The sequence below is a fragment of the Pleurodeles waltl genome, chromosome 9, assembly GCF_031143425.1.
Source record: "Pleurodeles waltl isolate 20211129_DDA chromosome 9, aPleWal1.hap1.20221129, whole genome shotgun sequence".
Classification (NCBI taxonomy): Eukaryota; Metazoa; Chordata; class Amphibia; order Caudata; family Salamandridae; genus Pleurodeles; species Pleurodeles waltl.
Genome location: NC_090448.1, coordinates 449,273,120 through 449,294,334, shown reverse-complemented (window position 1 = coordinate 449,294,334; position 21,215 = coordinate 449,273,120).

The following is a 21,215-nucleotide window of genomic DNA, read 5'->3' as shown; positions in this document are numbered from 1 at the left end:
GGTAAGTGGACCAACTTGCCAGGCCCAAACCTTCCCTTTAACTACACGTAAGGCACTCCTAAGGTAGGCCCTAGGTAGCCCCATGGGCAGGGTGCGGTGTATTTAAAAGATAGGATATGTACTGGTATGTTTTACATGTCCTGATAGTGAAATACTGCCAAATTCGATTTTTACTATTGCAAGGCCTATCTCTCCCAGAGGTTAACATGAGGGCTGACTTTTAATATATTTTAAGTACAGTTTCTCATTAGGAAAAATGGAGATTGGGAGTTTGGGGTCTCTGAACTCTGAACTCAAAATTTAAAAATAGATCTTTTGGTAGAATTTTTTTTTAAGTTGTCTGTTTGAAAATGACACTTTTAGAAAGTGGGCATTTTCTTGCTTAACCCTTTTGGGCTTCTGCCTGCCTGTGGAATCCATGTCTGGGTCAGAGAGACAGTTGGGTCTGTTTGTGAATTCCCTCTTGACCGTGACACAAAGGGAGCTATCCTGATGAGCATCCTGGGCTAGAATGGGGATGGAGGAGCTGACACCTATACCTGAAAGGGCTGGGCATCTCCTCACACAATGCAGTCTCCAACCCCCTGGTGTGTGTCTGGGGCCAGGCCTGGGCAAGGCAAGTTCTTGTGAGCAACAGAGACTTTCCTTTGAAGTTTGCCAACTTCAAAGGCATAACTGGGTATAAGTAGTGGACCCAAAACCACAGACTTTTAGAACACTTCTGGATCAAGAGAATCCTCTGCCAAGGAGAAGAGCTGAAGAGCTGGAGGAGGAGTACTGTCCCTTTGCTGTGTGTGCTTTGCTGGGTTGGCCTGCAGTTGCTGCTTCTGCCTTAGAGAGGGCAAAGACTGGACTTTGCTGTGTATCCTGCTTGTGAAGTTTCTCTAAGGGCTTGGACTGAGCTTGCCTCCTGTGAAGAAGTCTCAGGGACAGCAAAGACTTCTCCTACCAGCCTCTGGGTTCACTTGCTGTTTACTCTAACTCACCAGGTGGTGCCTACTCCAGTTTATGGCCCCTTGGGAGTGAAAGCTTGTGAAAAATGAAGAAAAAACAAGTGAACTGACTTTGAACAATGCCTGTATTGATGCCGCTGCCAGACCCCGCCATGTCGCCTGCAACTGAAGACGTGGTCCCAGTTGGAGTGCGATGACTTCGAATGACACCGCAGGCCAGAGCTGCAGCAGTTGCGGATATCCCATGACTTTATGAGTACTGAGTGCTGTGTCACCGATGTCTGTGACACCCGACTCCGCCACAGCACCCGCAGCCCCGTGAAGTGACTGCGACACCATGAGGTCCCCCCATTGCACCTTAACCTGCCAGATATCAACTCCGTCGGAGCATAAGGAACCAACGCTTCACACCAACAACCACCTCATCTCCACTGCTCCGCAGCAAGGACCCGAAGCTTCTCACTGCACATCGAGGCAGGGCCTGTTCCTTTGCATGTTTGCAGTGCAGACCGAGTACAGCCATCGCTTGAATTTCATAACTTACCCGAAGGAAGGAGGAGGTTGCCAGAACCTTCCTCTTGGGTTTGTTTAAAGTATATAAGGTGGGGCAACTTGACACTGAGGCAGAAGGAATTCATTTTTGGAGTGGACGCACCGCTCAAAACAAAATCCCATCTTGGACAGTTCTCCTGTCTCGGCTGTCCAGGGTCCCTCATTTTGATGCTTGATTTTAGCAAAGATGATGTTGCATTCGATCCCCTTGGTGATGCATTTTTATTCTTAATTATCTAGCTTGGCCGTGCATATATATATATACATACATATATATATATATATATATATATATATATATATATATATATATATATACATATATATTCACTGCATATATTCATTATATTCATTGTTGATGTATTGCACTTTTTATGCTTGTCATTGGTTAACTGCTGTAATTCAGTATTTACAAGTGTTTCACTGCATTCAAGTTAAATGCTCATTTTCATATTTTCGTGTGCTTTTATTTAATATCTGGGAAGTACATTAATAAATTCATTACTCAAACTAAGAGTGCTGCATTCCTTGCCATCGGTTCCCTCTTAGTTTAAAGCAAAGCAGAGCACCCAACTTCGCGCACCGGCTTGTTTCCTCAATTTCAAAAGGTACTGTACCTGGGGATCCATGCAGCTCCGTGACTGGCACCATTGGTGTCAGATTGTTGGGAACAATTCTGTCAGGACGCCATGATACCACAAATTGAAGCATTGTGTTTCTAAGCACTATATTGAAGTTTCATCTTTGAAATTTCAAAACTTTGCTTGTGTAAGTTGGATTTTTGTCACTTTGGTCTTGTTTTATTCAAATAAATATCGACTATTGTTTTTAAACTGGTGTTGAGTAGAGTACTTTTGTGGTGTTTTCACTGTGTTACTGTGTGTGTTGGTACAAATACTTTACACATTGCCTAGATAACCTGACTGCTTATTCTAAGCTACCAAGAGGATGACCAGGGATTATCCTGGGTGTGTAACTCTCTTACCCTAATAAAAGTGAGGGTCCCTGCTCGGACAGAGTGCAAACTGACTGCCAACCAGAGACCCCATTACTAAAACAACATTAATGAAGCGTGTGAATGTGTCATAGATGAAAATGAATATAAGCAAGCCATTTTACAAGATGACGTGATGAGATGGTTATGTGCGTGTTTGCCCAGCACAGAATGTAAGGTGGAGAATGTAAGAAAAGAATTAAGCAAATACAAAATGGTATGGTCAGAATTATCGATAATAGATGGAATATTAAGGAGAGGAGAGAGTTTGGTGGTACCTTTAAGTCTGAGGACCAGACCATTGGAATTGTTACATGAGGGACAATGAATGGAAGCAAGCCGTTTTAGAGGATGAAGTGATGAAAAGGTTATGTGCATGTTTGTCTAGCACGGAAAGTCAGGCGGAGAGTGTAAGAAAATAATTCAGTGAATGCAAAATGGTATGGTCAGAATTATCGATAATAGATGGAATATTAAGGAGAGGAGAGAGGTTGGTGGTACCTGTAAGTCTGAGGACTAGACCGTTGGAATTGTTACATGTGGGACCAGTGGCATGTCCGGTATGAAAAGGAGGGCACGTATTGATTTTGGTGCCCTGGAATGGACAGAGAGATAGAGAGATGTGTTCGTAATTGCATGACACAAATGTATGAGAAGTGTGGCACAATGGTTAGAGCAACAGACCATGATGCAGAGATCTGGCCTGGGACTAGGGTTCAATTCCCTTGGACCAGATTATTCTTGCTTCGGTGCCTAATCTAATTAATGGGTCCCACTCTGTAACTCTGGGCAATAGCTTGCTTAATCTCCACAGTGACCCTGACAGTGCTTGGATAGCCGGTTTCATCTTGGGGGTTGCCCAGTGGAAAAGTGTGGCTCAATGGTTAGAGCGGCAGACTCTGATGCAGAAATCTGGTTCGGGACCAGGGTTCAATTCCTGCCTCGGCGGGTCTTGGGCTCAATTTCCTCAGACCTGATAATTCTTGCATTGGTGCCTAATCTAATTCATGGGTCCCACTCTGTAACTCTGGGCAATAGCTTGCTTAATCTCCACAACGGCCCCAACAGTGCTGGGATGCCTGGCTTCACCTTGGAGGTTACCCAGGAGTGGGCACCTCACAGGGAAAAAGCCAGGAGGGGTTCCACAGCGGTATGTGTACAGCGCCTTGAGACCCTAACGGGTGAGTAGTGCGCTATACAAATACGAAGTTTACAGTTTTACAGGAGTGGGTGCCTCACAGGGAAAAGCCAGGAGGGGTTCCACAGCGGTGTGTGTACAGTTCCTTGAGACCCTAACAGGTGAGTAGTGAGAAGTTTACGTTTTACATTTTTACATGTATGTGAAGAGACAATACACACAAGTCAGGAGAATCCCCCTTTTTATCTACAAAGTTGCATGAAAAACCTTGGCAGAGATTAGCAATGGATATTTGTGGACCATTTGGTGCTAGGGGAATAGAGAACAAATACACCATTGTGTTAATGGATTATTTTTCCAAGTGGCCAAAAGCTTGCAGTATCATCAATTTTTGCACAGAGGTTTTCCAGAGGGAAGGGTATCCGGAATGTTACAGATAATGGGCACCAGTTCATTGCTGATGGGTTCGAAAAGTATTTAAAAGTGTCAGGAATGGAACATCACACAACAGCTGTGTGTAATCCCAGAGAAAACAGTCTTGTTGAGAGATTCTACGGAGTGTTGAAGAAAAGTGTGCATTTAGCTGAGGAGCAAGGGAGTGAGTGAAGGAGGGCTGTCAAGGAAATAATATGGAGATATTGCTACACACCTCACTCAGCTACTAAAGGAACTCCTTTCTGTTTGTTGAAGGGTAAATCAGCTAGCACCAAGCTGATGCCTGTGTGGATGAACAGGTCAAATATTTAAAAAAATTTAAATGGATGATTTAGAGCAGAGAGTAAGAAAGTACCTAGAAAAATATGTGAGCATAAATAATGACAAATTGAGGAACTAATCACGCAGGTTTAAATGTGGTGATAGGGTAAGGACATTTCAGATATATAGTCAAAGATCTAGCTTATCCAAATGGTCCAGGCCAAAGCAAATGAAGAAAATAGTCGGTAACAATGTATGGTTGGGTTATAGTAAGAAATCGAATGTTCAAAAAGTAACATTGTACAATGATCTAAATATAAAATTTGACCAAGGGAAAGTAATGAGACTTACACCAGACCCAAAGCTACAACTGAAAAAGCAAACAAGGGAACTGATCAAAACTAGACCTGTTTGGCAGAAAGATTACGTATGTACGTGGGACATATATTTAGTTTGTGACCATATATATATATATATATATATATATATATATATATATATATATATATAAAACAATGTATAGTTTCATTAAAAATGTGTTCCAATGTTCTGATTTATGTTCACATATATGTTTAATTTTTATTGAAAAGAACAGATGTCTTGTATCTAAGCAGTCGGTTGCAAAGTGTATCTTAGCAACCGATACTTCTCCACAGGGTTCCAGATTGCTGATTCCAGGGCTGAGGGCAATCAGTTGCTGAGCAGGGAGGACGTGCAGGGGTTGTTGTCCGATGCTTAACTAAACATACTATAGCTTTGCTCAGGAGTCATGAGTCTTTAAAACCATATCTGTCCTAGGCCTTATAAATTACAATTCCCACCCTAATAATCACTCAGTGCCCCAAAAGTGAAATCCCCCAGTAAATTACTTTGTGTACCTTTTGAAAATGAAGCTTCAGATTTTAATTGAAGTTCCAGAAGACATGTCTGCCCTAGGCCTTCTGCTATTAGACACCCTGCTTTGCCCTATTTTCATCGTCCTTTGCTGTTCTGCCAGTCTGAAGCGCAGAAAGTTCTTGAAAGATGGTGCGAGTATGAGGCCTTATTGTAGAGTTTAAAAGTCAGTGGGGAAATAGGTACAACTGCAGTAGTGTGCAGTGGTGAACTAGTACTTTCATGGCATACTGTAGTGCCTTGGAAGGCATTGGAAATGTGCTAAGCCACGTCATACAGCTATTGATTCCTTGTTTTTAATAATACCTGTCCCTCGTGATTCAGTGGACAGTGGGCCGATGGTGGCACACAGAGAGTATTTTCCTTTATTCGAGAAGTGGGTTCTTCTTGCTCACAAAGGGATAAGGCCCCTTTCACCACTTTTGGGGTAGTAAAATGCAGCCTTATCAGGGTTCAATGGGCCACTCAGGACTCCTGTGTCACTGCACCTGCTGCGCCAATGGAAACGACTCCCCTGTTTCTGAAGGAAGACAGTTATACCTTTCCTACTCTAGAAATAACCATCAAGCACCTTTCCATTGAGAAAAGAAGGTTGAAGATGTTCCACTGCACTGTGCATATCTACAAAGAGCTGCTCATTCAAGGAGCAGCCTAGATAGGTGGCAAATGAACCAGAGCCATCATGGCTTATCTCCATCGATTATAGACACCAGCCTATGCTCATCCCATTAGATATAGACTGCAATCACTGCTGTTTAATTTTTTTATTTGAGATTTGATTGAACGAACCGAGTGAAGAGCAATCAAAAATTGAAGCTGAATAAAACAATGAACTTGCTCCGAATCTACATGGGCACTGATTAGATGAACCAGAGAGTTTCTCTAAAGAAACACTGAACAAAAACAACGATGGAATGGGGCAACTCTTGGCACTCACTGCCCTAGACTTTCCAGCTCGACCTCAAGCCAAGGGTATTTCCTCCAGGTTTAGGCTTCAAGAAAAACTGAAAAGAAAACCCAATAAGTTGGATTTTTATGTGCTAATGCATGCAAACAGCGTTGGTGTATGTCTATTTTTGGGGGTCTTACAACAATAAAACCAGACCTATTGGCTTTGCTAATGTTTGTTTCTATGAGTTGGTGTTGGTTATTCACACTCAGTTGCTGAGTAAATCATACACCGAAGCCAGGAGTAATTCACACCTACAAATCAGACCCTCAATGAGTAAGATTACAATAAGTAGAATAGAATAAAGCAGTAGGCTGTCCTGAGGGCAACCTGTTGGTCAATGTGACACCTTGCAGAGGCCTGACATGGGCTTTAACATGAAGACCTAAGTGTGGAATGATCTCATGAGCTGCATGAAAGCAATTATTTAAGTATACAGAAACATTCAATGTAGTTATATATTGCATAACCCATCTGTAATTAGTAGGTCCTAGTGAGGCATGTCTCACTTTTTCTAACACATATCTATCTTTTCAGGGGGTTGTGTCATTAAAAGCAGTGACATGATGATGATGAACAAAGTTTGAGACCTTATCAGTCTTCTTGTTTCAAATGTTAACGATCCATAGATTTCGAGCAATATGTAAAACATCAATCGTGAATATTCATGGCCTTCTGGCCCACAGATTAAAGTGACAAGCAGTTGGCTCAGGCAATCTGTACTATTAATTAAATCTGTAGATAACATGTTTTACATTTCACTGCACTCTTGTCTGAATGTTTATTCCCAAAGTGCAATTGCCTGTTTCTCGAGGACACGCTGGAGGCCTTGTTCCAAAACAGAACAGCAAATAGCTTTCAATGATTCACAACCAAAATCTTGAGTATTTCCCTGTGGGCTGAGAGGACGCGCATTTTTAGTCGCTCGATCCCTTACTCTTTCCACTTGAAGGAACTCTAATCTTTAAGCACTGGCTGTTTTTGGAAGATTACCCGCTTCATTTGTGCTGAGTAGGTAACTGGGAATGCAGGTCCGTGTCTTGTGGCGCGCATCATGGCCGTGGTGATTTCTGGCTCACAGTCAACTTTCTGATTTTCCGCACTTCTACCAACTCACTCACACTAAAAATGCAAAGTGGCAGTCCTTAGTGTGTCCTTTAACCCGTAGAAAATTAGTTATATATTAAGTAGAACTTCTCTCAATGGTCAGGATGACAACAGTGAAATCTTAGTCAAGCAATCTAGATTTTATTGAGGTGCTTACAGTCGTGAAGTGTAAAAACAACGAAGGCAAAACGTCTGCTGCATTTTCGTCCACATTTAAGAGATTCTAAAGGGCATATTTACAAAAAATTCACACAAAGCAGTGGAGCAAGAGAAGTTTCTGTGCTACATTGCTTGAATGAGAGAGAGCTTAAGAGTGCCATGTTTACAAAGAAAGGGCTCTCTTTCGCTCTCTCCCAGTACTGGCACAATTGTGGCTTCCTAGTGGCCAGCAAAGGCACCTTTGCGTCATGACCTAAAGGTGCTTACGTTACAGGCAGAACTGTGTTTTTGTTCATGGATACATTCCAAAGAGGCATTTTCCTCTTTCCATGATTGCTGCAGAAAGTATCAGACATGGAACGAGAGAGTAAGGGCCAGATGTACAAAAGGATGTTACCCATTCTGTGTCTATGGGAAAAATCTTTCGTACATATGGCCCTAAGACCCAAGGAGAAAAAAAGATATTTCTCCTTGGTACACCTCACTGTGGTAAGCTTACTGATTCACCTAATTCTAGCTTTGTAAACCCTATTAAATCTGTAACTGCAGTAAATCCATTGGTGAATGCACTCGAATGCCCATGCTGCACCCATGCAACGCCTAAGAAATGGAAGGCTGTGCAAGCCGCTCATTGTGTTACTTTTCTTTATAAAGTCACTCACAGCAAATCAAGTCTTGTATGACTCTGTAAATCCCAAATAAGCCTTTGTGTTGCCCTGTGTCACCTTGTGCAACACAAAGGCTTAGTAAATATGGGCCTAGGCACAGAGGTCAGCAATGCATGAACATCTGCAGTTTTGCATGAATTTTAAAAAATGTGCTACACTAGAATTACACAGCAATGATGTCACTAGCCACATTTGGACAGACAAGCTTGTTCAGCACTACGCTAAGCATTTCACCATGGCGCACAAGTGAGCCAGTATTGTTCAACATCTAATTTATACTTGAGTGTTGCTCATACAAATTGCAATAAGATGACAGTCAGAAAAAGAATAGTCACATAAAATGTGCATTTTCACTGAAATGTCACACTGGGCCCCATATTAACTAAGATTTTGCATTGGGATTGCCCCACTTTTGTGGTGTATCCTCAACCAAAAACTATGGTGGGATTTACAAAGCTGCAGAAATCAAGATTTGCATGGCTTTGTGTGGGAGATTATTCCAGAAGTAATGTAAGGAAGTGCATAGCAGTGCTTCAGTTGCCTTGCATCAATGAGGCATTACACAGGTGGAGCATGGGCGTTCCTGTGCTTCCACACATGTATTTTGAGGCAAACCCACAGCTACTAAAGTCAATAATCATGGGCTGCACAAAAATGGTGCACCTATCAGAGCCTGGTGTACAGAGGATAGATATCTTTATTTCTCCTCAATACTTCCTGTTTGCATGTGTGCTGCATTCTACAGCACACACACAATTAGAAATAATCCTTTAAGAATAGTTTTTGTGCAGGCGGTATTATTTCTTTGCATCAAGACAAAATGCTGCCTGCGTTGGCATATGTTGGATCTGGCCCTTTTTGCAGGGTGATCCCCAAATTTTTCACCTCCTTCTTCCTATTTGTTCGGACTTGTTTTTGTTGGCTTTAAGTCTCTGGGCGCTTTACCACGGCTGACCACTGCTAAAGTGCAAGTGCTCTCTGTCTTAATGATATTGGTGAATGGTTTATCCATGATTGGCTTATTTGATTTACTAGTAAGTCCCTAGTAAAGTGTATCGGAGGTGTCCAGGGCTTGTAAATCAAATGCTACTAATGAGCCTGCAGTACTGATTCTGCCACCCACATGAGTAGCGCTGTAACCATGTTACTGGCCTGCCCCTGTGGTGTCTGTGTGGGCAGTTTGGAACAGCCAGTTCGACCTGGTAAGTGCACCGACTTGCCAGGCATTTACATTCAATTTTGCTACACTTAAATCATCCCTAGGGCAGGCCCAATGCACCCCTATGGGCAGAGTGCAGTGTATTTAAAGGTTGGGACATGTACTGCTGTGTTTTACATCTCCTTAAAGTGAAATATTGCTAAATTGATTTTTCACTATTCCAAGGCCTATCCCTCCCATAGGTTAACATGGGGATTGCATTGAAATATATTTTAAGTGTAATTTCCTATTGGGAGCAGATGGAGTTGTGGAGTTTGAGGTCTCTGAACTCACAATTAAAAAATACATATTTTGTTGAAGTTTTTTTTTTTTAATTGTAAGTTTGGAAATGCCACTTTTAGAAAGTGGGCATGTTAGACCTGGCATCCTTAGCGAGGTCTCCCCTATCTTTTCTGCTTCTCATGTTTTGACTGTGTGCAGGACTCCGGTTATGCTAGTTTTGGTACTCTGGGCAATTAACCACTGCTGACCCGTGCTAAGGTGCTCCCTGTGAAAATGTATATGTAATTGCCTTTTCCATGATTAGCACATTTGATTTACTGGTAAGTCCCTAGTAAAGTGCACTAGAGGTGCACAGGGCATGTAAATCAAATGCTACTAGTGGGCCTGCAGCACTGGTTGTGCCACCCACGTGAGTAGCCCTATAAACATGGCTCAGACATGCTACTGCAGTGGCTGTGTGTGCAGTTTTAAACTGCCAATTCGACCTGGCAAGTGTACCCACTTTCCAGACTCAAACATTCCCTTTTCATACATGTAAGGCACCCCTACTTTAGGCCCTAGGTAGCCCCCTGGGCAGGGTGAGGTGTATGTTAATGGTAGGACATGTATTGGTGAGTTTTACATGTCCTAACAGTGAAATACTGCCAAATTTGGTTTTCACTGTTGCAAGGCCTATTTCTCTCATAGGTTACCATGAGGGATGCCTTTAAATAACTTTTAAGTGCAGTTTTCCTTTGGGAGCAGATGGAGATGCGGAGTTTGGGGTCTCTGAACTGATTATTTTAAAATACATCTTTTGGTAAAGGTGGGTTTTAAATTGTCTGTTTGAAAATACCACTTTTACAAAGTGCAAAAAGAACAGTGATTGGACAGAATGCAGAATAAATCAAATATTTACCCCCAGTCACAGATCTGGGATTAATCCATCAGTTTTATTGGTCACCATCCCATTCCAGTTTAGACCCAGTCATATACAAATCAGTCTTGACCCTGTTCCCCATGGGAACAGTCCAGACCGAACTGCCAGACCAGATCCTCCCTGGACCAGAAACAAGCATCCTGGGATCAGTTGTGGGGTATCACCCCTCTTCAGCCAGGCTAGCTTGAATATGGCAGCATAGTAAACACGGGACCAATGTTTGGGCATCCACTTCCCACTTGGGATGACAAATGCAAAAAGCACAGTGAATGGACGGAATGCAGAATAAATCAAATATTTACCCAAAGTCACAGATCTGGGTTTAATCCATCAGTTTTATTTGCTCACCATGCCATTCCAGTTTGGACCCAGCATATGCAAATCAGTCTTGACCCTGTTCCCCATGGGAACAGTCCAGCCCGAACTGCCGGACCAGGTCCTCCCTGGACCATAAATTCAGTTTTTATAATCCCATAAAAGTGAGTTGCATGGACTCCTGAGTATTTATCTCAAAATCCCTTTCTACAGCAGGTGTTCAATTATTGGGGTTATCTCTGCTAGTGTTTCTGGGGTCATGTGATATGATGATGTTCTTTGGAATATTACATTGGGCTAAATTGTGATGTGGACTGGTTCTACCCCTTTGATTAGTCCAATATGATTCAGTGTGAAATCCCATACTTCTGGATTCACAGTCTCTTTTAAATCTGGATTCAATTCCTCTACAGTTTTCATTGGATAAAGCCCTACAGTGTTCTGCTGACCTAACTTAAATGAAATGTCCTCATCATGGGTCTGAAATTAGACTCCGTTTGGAATATAATAAATTGTGCAATTTGACTTGCGCAATAGACAGATTGCATTGTAGAAGATTTGCATGATTCAAATTGCATACAAGAAACTGGTGATTTTCATCAAATGAACCCATTTTTACATGAACTACTTTTGAAACTGGATTTGTAATTTGTTTGTTAGGAACACCTACAACTTGGATCTTCTTTCCTGAGAGGGGTGGGTCTGGGACTTCTGCTGTTCTAACAACGGAATGGGTAACACCAGAGTCAATTACAAGTGACACTTGGTGGCAATTTACCTCACCTTCTACAAATGGTTCACTCTGGTCTCCCTCTAAGACTGCACCAGGCATGAAATCTGCCTCCCCTCTCAGGCACAATCATTGCGATGTGTTCCGGTCAAAGCCTCACTGTCAATCAAAGAAAACTCTTGAATCGCATTCTAATTCTCGACCTGAAATGAATTTTTACTTATTTGGAGCATATGGTTCATAATCATTTTAGGATTACCCACATTCTGTTGAACCATAAGGTCTTGTTGGACTTGCATCATTTGAACTTGGTTGTGCACAGGCTATTGCATTTGCTGGTTAGGCACATTCTACATTTGCATGTGGTTTCATCCCTGCATTTTGATTATTATTTATTCTGACTGGATTAAGCCTACACTTACACTTCCAATTCCCGACCTTGTTACAAGAGTGACAAAGATTCACTTTCTTCAATGTTGCAACATCTAGTCCTGTACTTGGATCAATCAGAATCCCCCAATCTCACCCCTAAGGCAACCATGCCTCCTTGCACACCTTGCATGCCAGCTTGTAACCCAACTTCCTGCATGCTTTATTGAAAACCAACACTGTGTATTGGACCAACATTACTTGCAAATTACTGATTCTGAAAACCTCTCTGAGCCATTTTCATCTGAGACAATGTAAACGTCTGATTTAGTTTTTTTGCTTCATCTCCTGTTCATTACTACAGTACTTGGCATACTTCAAGATCTCATGCAACAACTTTGTCTGCCAACACATCTCATTCTGCTATATCTGCTGACTAATCTTTGGTCTCAGACTGAGAACAAACTGTGAGATAAAGAATACCATGTATTTCGGCTCAAGATGCGTTTGACCCGTATGCTGCTGAAACCCTTTCAACAAATTTTCATAATACTCATGTACAGTCTCTTTTACTTCCTGCTGTATTCTGTTCCACCTCACATAATCCAAATCCTTGAGTGGAACTCGGCCATTCAGGAGAGTAATTACATCATTGTATTTCTACAGCACAGGAGATAATGGTGCACCAGTGTGAGAATCTCTTGGTGGCTCTGATTCTGGACAATGTACCACAACTTTAAATTCAAACCACAAGTCATTCAGGACAACAATATCAAAGAAAGTATTCAAATCAGTCTGCAACACTTTTGAAATCTTCACAAACCTTTCAACCTGTGTGCGCTACCGTATCAGGTTCACTCTCAACTTGGGAATTTTTTTTGCAAATGCTGCAAGATGTCCCCTACTTCAAGGCATATGAACATATCCTCCACCTGGTTTTTCCCTCAATGGTAAGCCAAACCTCCCCATCATCTAAGGTATCTGAAGGTGGCTTTCTATTTACCTCAGCTGCCTCTGTTGGCTTCTTTTTCTTTTCATGTTTCTTTGCCCATTTGCTTTCTCAATTTTCAAAGTCACTCGATCTGTGGGCACATTTTACCTATTCAGTAATGTGCAATCACATTCCTAAAGAATGCATTGTCTCAATGAATTCATCATCCAACAGTACTCTAAAACCTCTCTGCAATATGATGTTTTTGAAATATCGATTTGATATGTATTTGCTAATTCAGTCAATTTGTCATGTACAGTTGCAGCTCGTCTGATAATTTCTTTGCACAAGTAAATCATTATTTTTCCTAAAATTGATTCACATATTCCAAGTCCAAACACCCTCTAATGATGTTCTCCAATTCTATATTTAATGTTGGGACATTTAGTATTCTCTTCTTCTCTGCACCCCGACTAGTATTCAGACGTTCTGCACTACCATTTTTTGTATTTTTCTTGGCAACTTCTTCAGACCCTGGGGAAACAAACACCCTCCTTGACTAAATTTGTCCCAGCTTGTGTTAGGACAATTCTCCCTCCTTCCTCTAATGGGTGAATAGTATGTGGTGGTGTCCACACAACAGTCTTTGAACTTTGTGAGGTTGGAATAAATCCTGTGGCTGGGACTCCATCAACAGGTCCTTTTGCCATTGTGTGAGAAAGTAGCCTCTTTCTAGCCTTGTTACCCCCACTTTTGGCCTGTTTGTGAGTATATGTCAGGGTGTTTTCACTATCTCACTGTGATCCTGCCAGCCAGGGCCCAGTGCTCATAGTGAAAACCCTATGTTGTCAGTATGTTTGTTGTGTGTCACTGGGACCCTGCTAGCCAGGACCCCAGTGCTCATAAGTTGGTGGCCTATATGTATGTGTTCCCTGTGTGATGCCTAACTGTCTCACTGAGGCTCTGCTAACCAGAACCTCAGTGGTTATGCTCTCTCTGCTTTCCAAATTGTCACTAACAGACTAGTGACCAATTTCACCAATTCACATTGGCATACTGGTACACCCATATAATTCCCTAGTATATGGTACTGAGGTACCCAGGGTATTGGGGTTCCAGGAGATCCCTATGGGCTGCAGCATTTCTTTTGCTACCCATAGGGAGATCTGACAATTCTTACACAGGCCTGCCAGTGCAGCCTGAGTGAAATAACGTCCATGTTATTTCACAGCCATTTACCACTGCACTTAAGTAACTTATAAGTCACCTATATGTCTAACCTTCACCTAGCCAAGGTGCCCCGACATCGTTCAGGGCAAATTCCCCAGACTTTGTGAGTGCGGGGACACCATTACACGCGTGCACTATACATAGGTCACTACCTATGTATAGCGTCACAATGGTAACTCCGAACATGGCCATGTACCATGTCTAAGATCATGGAATTGCCACCCCAATGCCATTCTGGCATTGAGGAGACAATTCCATGATCCCCCTGGTCTCTAGCACAGAACAAGGGTACTGCCAAACTGCCTTTCCCGGGGTTTCACTGCAGCTGCAGCTGCTGCCAACCCCTCAGACAGGTTTCTGCCCTCCTGGGGTCCAGCCAGGCCTGGCCCAGGAAGGCAGAACAAAGGACTTCCTCAGAGAGAGGGTGTTACACCCTCTCCCTTTGGAAAAAGGTGTCAGGGCTGGGGAGGAGTAGTCTCCCTCAGCCTCTGGAAATGCTTTGATGGGCACAGATGGTGCCCATCTCTCCATAAGCCAGTCTACACCGGTTCAGGGATCCCCCAGCCCTGCTCTGGTGCGAAACTGGACAAAGAAAAGGGGAGTGACCACTCTCCTGACCTGCACCTCCCAAGGGAGGTGCCCAGAGCTCATCCAGCATGCCCCAGACCTCTGCCATCTTGGATTCAGAGGTGTGCTGGCACACTGGACTGCTCTGAGTGGCCAGGGCCAGCAGGTGACGTCAGAGACTCCTTCTGATAGGCTCTTACCTGTGTTACTAGCCTATCTTCCTTCCTAGGTAGCCAAACCTCCTTTTCTGGCTATTTAGGGTCTCTGTTTTGGGGAATTCTTCAGATACCAAATGCAAGAGCTCACCAGAGTTCCTCTGCATCTCCCTCTTCACCTTCTGCCAAAGGATCGACCGCTGACTGCTCAGGACACCTGCAGAACCACAACAAAGTAGCAAAGACGACTACTGCAACCTTGTATCGCTTCATCCTGCCGGCTTTCTCGACTGTTGCCTGGTGGTGCATGCTCTGGGGCTAGCCTGCCTCCTTTCTGCACCAGGAGCTCTGAAGAAATCTCCCGTGGGTCGACGGAATCTTCCCCCTGCAACCGCAGGCAACAAAAGACTGCATCAGCATGACGAGCGTGGTCCCTGGAACTCAGCAACTCTGTCCAAGTGACTCTCACAGTCCAGTGACTCTTCAGTCCAAGTTTGGTGGAGGTAAGTCCTTGCCTCCCCACGCTAGACTGCATTGCTGGGTACCGGGTGATTTGCAGCTGCTCCGGCTCCTGTGCACTCTTCCAGGATTTCCTTTGTGCACAGCCAAGCCTGGGTCCCCGACACTCTAACCTGCAGTGCACAACCTTCTGAGTTGTCCTCCGGCATCGTGGGACTCCCTTTTGTGACTTCGCATGGACTCCACTGCACTCCTCTTCTAAATGCCTGTTTTGGTACTTCTGCAGGTGCCGCCTGCTTCTGTGAGGGCTCCCTGACTTGCTGGGCGCCCCCTCTGTCTCCTCATCCAAGTGGCGACATCCTGGTCCCTCCTGGGACACAGCAGCATCCAAAAACCCTAACCACAACCCTTGCAGCTAGCAAGGCTTGTTTGTGGTCTTTCTGCGTGGGAACACCTGTGCAAGCTTCTTCACGATGTGGGACATCCATCCTCCAAAGGGGAAGTTCCTAGTCCTCTTCGTTCTTGCAAAACACCAAGCTTCTCCCATCCGGTGGCAGCTTTCTTGCACCCTCAGCTGGCATTTCCTGGGCATCTGCCCACTCTCAACACTGTCGTGAGTCTTGGACTTGGTCCCCTTCTCTTACAGGTACTCAGGTCCGGAAATCCACTGTTGTTGCTTTGCTGGTGTTGGTTTTCCTTGCAGAATCCCCCTATCACGACTTCTGTGCTCTCTGGGGGTTGTAGGTGCACTTTACACCTACCTTACAGGGTCTTGGGGTGGGCTATTTTTCTAACCCTCACTGTTTTCTTACAGTGCCAGCGACCCTCTACAAGCTCACATAGGTTTGGGGTCCATTCGTGGTTCGCATTCCACTTTTGGAGTATATGGTTTGTGTTGCCCCTATACCTATGTGCTCCTATTGCAATCTATTGTAACTTTACACTGCTTGCATTACTTCCTTTTGCTATTACTGCATATTTTTGGTATTGTGTACATATATCTTGTGTATATTTGGCATCTTCATACTGAGGGTACTCACTGAGATACTTTTGGCATATTGTCATAAAAATAAAGTACCTTTATTTTTAGTATATCTGTGTATTGTGTTTTCTTATGATATTGTGCATATGACACCAGTGGTATAGTAGGAGCTTTGCATGTCTCCTAGTTCAGCCTAAGCTGCTCTGCTACAGCTACCTTCTATCAGCCTAAGCTGATAGAAATACCTCTTCTACACTAATAAGGGATAACTGGACCTGGCACTACAAACCAGGCCAGCCTCCTACACATTGCATTTGTGACAATATTAATTGAAGCATTTGATATGTTTGGTACAATTGAAGAACACACCTCTACTGGCTGTGCTACAATTCTAGCAACAGGTGCTGGTAGGTTAAAATGGAAGCAGCAACATTTGCAGGCATCACTGATTGTTCAGTCTCAACTTAAGTAGGCACATTATTTGGTAAAAAGTGGTGTGCAACAGGCTGTTTCAGATTAGGCTTTGTTGTTACGGGCTGTGCCATAGCAGGTTGAACTATACTGAGCTGGGCTACAATGGGCTGAATCAAGAAGGGCCATAGACACTGTCACATTACTAGCTGTCGTCCCATCAGTACTTGTCCAGGGACCCATATAAGGAAGTGAATGTGCAGCCAATAATTCACCTAATATACCATCTCTTGAATCAGTATCAGTGTCTATTTTCATTTAATCTTTTGTATATTTCTACCCCTTAGTCTTTTTCCTTTTGCGTTTTTCATGTTTTTCAGATTTCTTATTTCTCTTATTTGTAATTGGAGGATATAATCTAGCTCTCTCCACTCTGTTCTTTCTTCATCTCTGTTGTTGCTCATCCCAAATGTTTGTTTGTCTTTTGTATCTCTCTCTGTCTCTGCTGCAAGCTATCTTCTGCCATGCACTCAGTGCTTCAGATTGTGTTGGTCTAGGAGGAGGTGTCATGTCAGAAAGTACTTCTCGTAATCTGTGTATAATTACTAAATTAAATGTACCCCAACTAGAAAAGCTCAATGGACCCTCTTTCTCAGTGATCTTGCACCACTGGCGAAGCCACACATATGTATGTAACCCTTCCTCACTCATCGTATGGTAAGGTGGCGTATGGTGGAGAGGTACCTCTTCTCCCTCCTGCTCTGCAATAGTCGCATCACCTCTCATTAATCTTCTGATAGCTTTGAAAAATGTAATGATGTTGGATTCAAATAAACAAATGAAATATGAATCTTCAATGTTTTGATTCTGTTCTGTATATGGCAATTTTCAATAAGCCCATTTTCCAAACTCAGTGTGGCTTCTATAAACCAATCAACCAATCACTGCATGTTTATTTATACATTGGGGCGTTTCACACTAATCCACCATTACCAGTGCAGCAGAATCTGATGTAAGAACCTGCTCCTTGTAGTGGCTCATTTTCCTTTAAGGTTACTTCGTATTCACACAAAGATTCAATTCTATTAATCTATGCAACAGAAAATAAGTCTTTGTCTGCCCCTTATAAAGAAACAAAAAGAACAATTCAACAATTGGAATATTCAAGTTTTTGCACCCTCAATCAAAAAGAGTTTGAAACACACCAATGAAATCTCGACAAACGAGAAATCACCTTATTCAATGTAGTGTCACCTTTGCACATCAGGTTCCACTAGCACTGAAGAACATTGGTACAGTCACAACAAATTGTTACTGTTACTGTCACAAAAGTGCAGTCGGTGATGACTCATGAGTCATGACCTGCACCACAAATCATTAGCAGACAAGAAAACCCATTAAGCAACTCTTGATTTATCTACCCCAAGATCTCGGACTACTTCTTAGCCTAATAACCTTTGTCAATAAAAGCGCATAAGCATTGACAAATTATACGCTTCAATGATTCATTCAGAAAGCATCATCAATATAAATACTTGAGAAAAATCACAATAGATAAAAATCAATAATCAATTTCAATACATAACCCTGTTGATACTCACACTTCCAAATCTGTAACTGCTTTAGACATTCACACTCCATCAATCTTCAAGCTCGGGCATTTATCTATCTCAGGTCTCATTTTAGTTATTGCAGCTCCTCTTTCCCATTCTGTAAACCAGCCTCTGCTATAACTTTGTTATAACAGGGACCTTAAATAAAAAGATACAGTTTACAGCCTAAACTTATTAACCTCTTCGGTAATGTAAAGTCTCCGCTCTCTATACTGGGCCCAAGAGAGACGGATCTTAGATGAAAGTAGGAAATTAATCAGGAACTGCAAATCAAATGCATCAATCTATTTATCATCACAAACTATTCATATTTCTTGGGAGTCAATTATGAGAATTTGGTGAGAGTTTCAAAGCTTTACTAAATCTTTTCAGTAAATATTTATTTATTTAAAAGTCATCAATATTAATAAATCAATCAATTTGTCAGTACAGTAGAGAACAAAGCATGAAGGGCATTCCCTATAAATTGATCCTTATTCTAAGCTGTGGCGAGTGAGAAAAGCATCAGTTAGACGACCTGTAAATCTCTGAAGTGGAGAGGTGAAAGCGTGAAGCTTGAATCATAAATTTCAGACCATAAGCAGAACTTCCCATAAGGAGAAGTTCAAGAAACGTAGTAAGTTTCAGAGCAGCATAAATTCAGACAAAGGAAATATCGGTCTCACAGAATGAATCAACAAAGAGTCTGGGTCAGAATGGATCAGAAGTGAAGGTCTACTCTACTCTAGGAACACACACTTTTCTATTTTCTCATATCAGCATTTCATTACAATATATTGCCATTTCTCAATAGCGTGTCCAATTAGGCAGTGGTGCCATCAAGAGAATAGGAAAAGCTTCCATATTAGAAGCAGTTTGAAGACAATAACTCTCAAACATTATTCTTTAAACAAGTTACAATTTAGTCACAATTTCCAATATGGAGTTCGATTCCCACCATCTACTACTACAAGACACAAACAGTTCATGGTTAGAACATTACATTTCAGTATGAAATCATGCACTATCTCACCTATTCTGAATGAATGTTTTACTGATCGTATGAAACATTCTATGAAAATCAAACTAAACATTTTATTACATTGTTACATTCTAAGAACACTATTCCCATGATAACATTTGAAATATAACAAGTTATTAGTATTCATGTTGATCTCATATTTGCATCATTGAATTTTTAACATTCACATTCCTAACCGAAGGCTAGGGTGAAAGAAAGACAAATGCATTCATCAGTGGGTTTTTTAAAAAGGCATGTGGCTATGAAAGCTTAATTCCCACATCTGCTTTTAAAATACTGCTTTTATTCTAAGACCTACACATTTATTTCTCATGATTTCATTTTCATTTAGTTAAAATGCACTCACAATACCATGGGGTACATTGTTTATTGGTGCACCAAATAACACCTATTATGAGCTGCGGGGAACAGCATGCAGATTGTGGTGTTTAATGCACTAAAATCCACATAATATAGTAAATACTGTGGTCTTCATTTACAGGGATTTGGCATAGGGCTGCTCAGCAAGCCACCTTGCTGTTCTGTCCTATGCCAAAGAGAAATGGCAGGATTGCACTATAATTATGCAATACGGCTCATTCCTGTCCATTGCCCCTGCTCTGGCATCATTTTGGCAGCCTATTGCCAATGGAGGCACCCCTGCACAACAGAGTATTCCATCCGCCAAGTTCTAAATTCAGGCACTAAGGGGGTTATTCTAACTTTGGAGGAGGTGTTAATCCGTCCCAAAAGTGACGGAAAAGTGACGGATTTACCACCAGCCGTATTACGAGTCCATTATATCCTATGGAACTCGTAATACGGCTGGTGGTATATCCGTCACTTTACCGTCACTTTTGGGACGGATTAACACTCCTCCAAAGTTAGAATAACCCCCTAAGTCTGGAAGATAACTTTTCCAGGTTTTGTGAAAGATGAGGGGAGAGCTCTGTGTGTAAAAGTGAGGCACATTAAGATTCATGTCTAGTGTGGGACTTATTTTTATTATTCTGTGATTGAAATAGATGTTGTAAAACATACGTAAGCAGGGTCTATGTCTAGAGAAGAGGTTCTGGCATATTGCAGGTGGGTGTAGTAATGAGCGACCACGTACCATAGACTACGTGGCTCTTAATGCATTCTGACCACTTCCTGGGACAGAAAGAGTGCAGGGAGACGAAAAAGTAGATTATGGACACACACACTGGTACAGTTAGACAAGCAGGATTACAATGTATGTGGTTACATAGATTACAAATTATCAAAAAGATAGCATCCTGCTGCAATGCTACACCTTTAGCATTTTGTTGAGCTATAAGATAGTTGTATAGTGCCTTTCAGATTCGTTGCAAATTTATGACAAAATTGTGTTGGAAATCTCACTATATTTAGTTCAAAGATCACTACCCACTGATGCACACCAAGAAATGCTGATGTTATTAAAGGACTCATAGCTATGCCCTAGGCCACTCCCATAGCTGCCCCTTTAAGCCCTTCCTCCTCAATATGTTGAGTATCTACACTTGTTTCCCTTTTAAAGGACTAGTTAAGTACCTACCAACCCGTAATTCCAACTACTGTGTTAATTGGGTGTGCGCACCGGTCAGGATATAATGACCACCTCATAGTCAGGGCCTTTGTATCGCAAGGAGCCCTTTTCCACAGCAAAGAGCCATTTAACATAGCACGAGTGCAAGTGCAAATGAATAGTATCTTTTGATCTAAGTCAGTAGTTGCTTTAATATCTGTGCTACTCTTGATTTATATAATATTGGTAATATCATGAAATCATTTTTTGTACCACAGCTTAAATTATTCCAAATATCTTTTTCATTGCAAGTTTTACATTGTACCTCTTAAGGGAATTTTGTGGATAAGGACACTGCTATCTGAGGTTGTTTATGCAAAATATTCACTAGCCTGTCTTATTGTACTTCCAGTTCACCCTCCCAGGAGTGAAATGAGATTTACAGAAATACAGAA